Genomic DNA, 6,000 nt, shown 5'->3' with positions numbered 1-6,000 from the left:
ACTACTAAATGACAAATTGTGACTATCCATAGATGACCAATTTCAAAGCCAAATATTCAAGATAACATAACCATCTCAAAATAACATTTAAAAAAACACGGCGTCTGTGATATATTAGAAGGAATATCCTTTCTATGTCGTCCGTCTATAGTTCTACTCTTGTAGTTTAAACAGCAGGCTTATTAGTTTTCATCTTCCACTTTACAGCCCAGTTATTGTCTGCCACCCCTTTTAAATGGAAATGCAATCAATACACGCTCTCCTCAATACTGTGTTGCTCTCATTCTGTTGCTCATTCTGTACAACTTTCTCATGCTTGATCTCGTCAGATCTTACAACTGAATACAAACTGTGTCTGCTACCTTGACATTGTCTGCGTTTTTGACACTGATTCAGTCTGATTAAAGTCAGGTGAGTCTCATAGATCCCGAGAACACCGGATGATGTAAAATATATTTAAATATAAATATATTTTAAAATATATTTATATTTAAATATATATATTTTTTTAATATATTTTTTATTTTTTTAAAATAAAAATTATTTAAAAATATATCTAAATATATTTTACATCATTAAATATATTTTCACCTACTGATCAGAAGGTTAGCGGTTCGATCCCTGGCTCCTCCAGTCTGAATGTCAAGGGTGAGAATGTGTGTGGCTGTAGTTAAGAAGCACTCAGTCTAGAGAAAGTGTGTGAATGTGGCATGTTGTATAGAGCACTTTGAGTAATCCGGGAGAGTAGAAAAGCACTATATAAGAATCAGTCCATTCAGTGTCTGAACAGAGTTTCATCATGTTACTTTTGCACTTTTATGTTGTTATTACATGGCTTGATTAAGGTACACATTAGGCTGACATCTGGGGCCAGAGCTGAAACTGTTCTGGGCCAGCACAGGGCCAGCAGTGTGTCTGCAACTGGCCTTGTGCTGGCCCACGTGTGGGCCACCTCTGGCAAACCAGATCTGGGCCACCAAAGGGCCATCATTCTTTGCGGTATGTGGGCCATGTGTAAGCACATTGTGTGGGCCAGATCCGCGCCATACTAATTTTGCTATGTGGGAATATGATACACTTGACATTAAGGGGTTAATTAAACTGCTCTTTGTATCTCAAGCATGCTGGCAGAACCCTTCATCCTGGCCTATTAGTATTTGCGTCCTCTCCTCCAATTTTATTTATTTTGCTGTTATATTTATTTATTAATTTGTTGTTTCAGTGAAAAATCCCATTTAAATAGAAATCTCTCATTTAAGAGAAAATTGGCCGAAAGGGAGGCCAGATTACAGCTCGTTCATCATTGGTGAAATAAATGGACTGGTATTTATTTTGCACTACTATAATTCTCGTTCACCTAATCACACTCATACTCACACTTCACAAGGGCAACTAAGGGTGCACTACCTCACCCAAGGATATTTCAGCATGCAGACCGGAGGAGTCAGGGTTCAATCCACTGACCTTTTGATAGGTAGACGACCTGCTCTGCCACCCGAACCACAGCGGCCTCTGATTTCCACTTAGAGCTGATTTCATACATATACTCTGTGTTGTGAAAAACAGGTCAGGTTGAAACCATTTTCTACATAACACACAACACATTAAAATATCAAAATATTATCAAAACACTGTTCTTAAATTAGACAGCGCCTCCATACAGTGTCGCAAGAGGTAGGAGGCAGGACACAGAAAAACCACTTGCAAGCTGTGAATCACATTGCTGCAAATCAGTGCATGCAGACATGAGATGGACTTTTTATAGCAGTAGCTGTATATCAATGAATAATGACAAAAAATGTGAAAGAATTGGATAGGTACCTTTATACGAATTAAAGAGGAATTAAAAAGTTCAGCACTCGTCTTGATTAGGTACGGCCCACGAGGGTATTTGTAGTGTTGTTTTCCAGGCAAACACACATATCTTGATTATGAGGGAGTTTTTGTCACCACCCTTCTTAATTCCTATGATTCTGTTTTAAAAGTATGTAATGATGATCGTTGATCTGTTTTCCTCATCGAAGTAGCATGTTGTCTTTTAGATACGCAAGCTCAGACTTGAACCATCATCTGTTTGCATTTGCTCAGTCTATTGTTTTATAATTGTCCATTCATTTACATGACTCAATTGAAATCTTAAAAAAAGACTATTGTACATTCATGATGAACTTTGCAGAAATTTAATTAGCTTCTTTTTTAACTAAAAGAAAAATCTACTGGATGTTTACTTTAGAAATGAGAATGTCGAAATGTCAATGAAAACTCAATTTTAAAGACTACCAATGACATGATGGACATTTCTTTCCCGCCGTCTGCCTCCCGTGCTGCTCAGTGTAAGCTGTATCCTGATGGAACCTGTCTGCACTGGCTGGCATTAAAATCTCATCATCTGCTAAACACAAAGACTGGTAGGAAAGGTCAAGAGACAGAGGGTGGTGGGAAGCTGGCATCACTCAATCAATCACTCAGACACACATACACACACGTTCAAGAACACACACTAGTGCACGCTAGAAGTAACATGCGTGGCGGAATACACATAGATGTTGCATATGTGCATGCACACAAACATACCCAGCTTTTGGTATGGTGCGTACATGTATTTAAAGACACTGTTAAAGTCAGACGATGTAAATGAATGCATAGCTCATACTCAGAAAAGTATAAACCCATACAGTATAAATGAGCAAACATACTGTAAACATGCTCCTTTCTTACATAAATACAGACTCATACAGAGAAACACGCACACACACACACACACAAAGCTCTAGGGATTACTTCTGGCAGCCCTGAATGCAAACTCAGTTAGATGTCTTGCTGTGACTCTATGGATATTTTATAGGACTCCTGCGCAAATTGTAATGAATCTTTCATGAGGTTACATCGCATTGTGTGTTTATGTGTGGTTGGGCTGTGTGGGCCCACACGAATGTGTCGTGCGCAACCAGAAGATTATAAAGTCGTGGTTAAGAGAAATGAGATCCACTTAAACAGGGCAAGAACCATTACCTTACTTCACCTCACATACCTAATTTTAAAAAAGATTCAATTCCAGCATTGAACTAAATATGCGATGCCTGTTGTTATTGTCTGTGTCATGTTGTCAGTTTTTTTCTGCATTGTTATGTACAATGAGAGCTAAGAAACAGCTGGAGCCCAGTATCATATATGTGTACAAAAGAAGTAAAAAAAAAAGCTGATTATGATTTAAAAATGTAATAAAAGAATCTTCATATCTGCCTATAATGTGGGTTCAGCAGGGGTAATATTAGGTGAAAGAGGTCCTGAATAATTATTTCACTTTATTTCTAAAGCACTTTAGTGCTGCACAGAAATAAAAATAGAAAAATGATAGAACAAGAATAAAAGAATATATCAGTAGAGGTACATACAAAGGGCAAGAAGAAATCGAAAGCAATACATAATCCTTTCAAATAATTAAGAGCTTCACTGTGTTACCCTCCAATAAAGTGAATGACAGTGTTTGTCTTTGCTGAAATAAATTACTCACAGGTGATGAAACAGTGAACGATATATAATAGGTCATTTGTTCATGCGGCGTTAACAGTAAAAAAAAAAAAAAAAAAAAATTAGGAAGGAATAAATAGCAAAAAGTCCTTACAATATGAGATTGAGTATTTGATCATAACTTCTGTCTTATGAGATAACGGATATTATGCCTCTTAAGATATTCCAGATGGAACTATCCAAGAAAGAAAAAGCTGTTAAAGTGCTTGTGACCTATAGACATGCAACAATAAACCATGATTTGGAGTCACTAATGGGCAATGTTTTATTTTTCACAGCATGCAAGCCCCCAAAAACCGTGGTAACCACAGCAATGCAGTAGCGGTCATGAGTAGGATCCTCATTATTACCACTGCACCACACAGAGGATTTAGCAGCAGGCTGTAATTACAGACCACAGGTGAGGTGGTGGGGGGAGTGGGTGGTTGCCATGGGGGTGTGGTGTTAAAGGCAGTGCCTACTGTTGCACTGTGCTGTAGTATTGTGTGTATTATTTTTATGATGTGGCGCCATCTCATGGTTAAAACCTGTAATGATGACAGCATGATAGTGTTGGTGTTTTTTCATAAATAGGTTGGGTAGAAAAAAAACGTGTTAGAAAGCTCTCCTCTATCATCTTTTATTGCTCGCATGTAGTTGATACTCTAACCAGAGCTCTGCGTTCCATACAGCCCAGATCGGGTGTTTGAGAAAGCTGATAGCCAGATGTTGTCTGTCACCACAAAAGCCAAGAAAACAGTTTCACGTGCCTCTGAAAGGCAGCCAATGGAGACTTGTGGAAAAACAGCAGCTAAGCAAGAATTATCTGGCAACGATATCATTTGGACCTGAATCAGTCAGAATATTACATGGATCAACAGGGATGGGAGCAAGGGCAGAAACCTCGCAGCTGAAATCGTTTAAACTTGGAACCACACAGTAAGATATCTTAAAGGAAGATGTCTTAAAAGCTTATCATTAATATGTCTGCATGATAAGTGGCATTGATTCAAAGTTTTCCAGAGCAGCACTTACATCAGGAAATGTTAATGACATATAATTATAGCGTAATTTTAACAATTGAGGCTAAAGAAAATTGAAGCCAATACAGAAGTGATGCTGGCTACAAAAGTGAGTTAATCCCCAAAACTCCCAACTTACAGCTAATTAGCTTATCGCTAATTTCCACCCTTCGTATTCATCTGTACTGGAGTGATTTTTTATTTTAAATAGCTCACCTGTTTAGGTAGATTTCAACACAGACACCTGTAGCCACTAACTGTGTGCCTCGCATTTGCTAATCTCAAACGTGTTTGTGGTGCAAATGAGTTTTACAACATTTTTCATGGAGTTATCTGGCAACCAGTGACCCCTGTTGTACATTCAATTCAATTCAATTCAATTTTATTTATATAGCGCCAAATCACAACAAAAGTCGCCTCAAGGCGCTTCATAGATACAGAGAAAAACCCATCAATCATATGACCCCCTATGAGCAAGCACTTTGGCAACAGTGGGAAGGAAAAAATCCCTTTTAACAGGAAGAAACCTCCGGAAGAACCAGGCTCAGGGAGGGGCGGGGCCATCTGCTGCGACCGGTTGGGGTGAGAGAAGGAAGACAGGATAAAAGACATGCTGTGGAAGAGAGACAGAGATTAATAACAGATATGATTCAATACAGAGAGGTCTGTTAATACATAGTGAGTGAGAAAGGTGACTGGAAAGGAAAAACTCAATGCATCATGGGAATCCCCCGGCAGCCTACGTTTATTGCAGCATAACTAAGGGAGGATTCAGGGTCACCTGGTCCAGCCCTAACTATATGCTTTAGCAAAAAGGAAAGTTTGAAGTCTAATCTTAAAAGTAGAGATAGTGTCTGTCTCCTGAATCCAAACTGGAAGCTGGTTCCACAGAAGAGGGGCCTGAAAACTGAAGGCTCTCCCTCCCATTCTACTTTTAAATACTCTAGGAACAACAAGTAGTTCTGCAGAGCGGGAGCGACGTGCTCTAATAGGGTGATATGGTACTACAAGGTCAGATGGGGCCTGATTATTTAAGACCTTGTATGTGAGGTGCAGGATTTTGAATTCATCCATCTACGTGCATCGTCCTCGCTTTTGGTGATTTCAGTTACTCAAGTATTTTATTTTTTGTCACTAATTGGCAGCGATCTGTGTGTTCCATCTATAAAAGCATCTTGGTAACAAAGCTTATTGGCTGATAACTTAACACTCCGCCTTCTCGTCCTAATACGGTCATGAGGATAAGATGGCCATGATGCTAAAATGTGATGTAACAGTGGCTACTTCTATTTTCTGTACAGAATCTGATTTATTTATTTTTTAAGTTGTAATGTGTGAAAGAGTTCAAAGTTTTGTTTTTAACCTAACTTTCCTTCATTTCTTCTGAATGTGGGCAAGGAGCTTGTCTTTATATTTATCATCACCAAGAGACTGCTACAGCCTAGAAATGATCCAAAGCATGACCTAC

This window comes from Neolamprologus multifasciatus, chromosome 7 (genome assembly GCF_963576455.1).
Source record: "Neolamprologus multifasciatus chromosome 7, fNeoMul1.2, whole genome shotgun sequence".
In the NCBI taxonomy this organism is placed as follows: Eukaryota; Metazoa; Chordata; class Actinopteri; order Cichliformes; family Cichlidae; genus Neolamprologus; species Neolamprologus multifasciatus.
The sequence above is the reverse complement of the archived record's forward strand: the minus strand, read 5'-3'. Positions refer to the sequence as shown.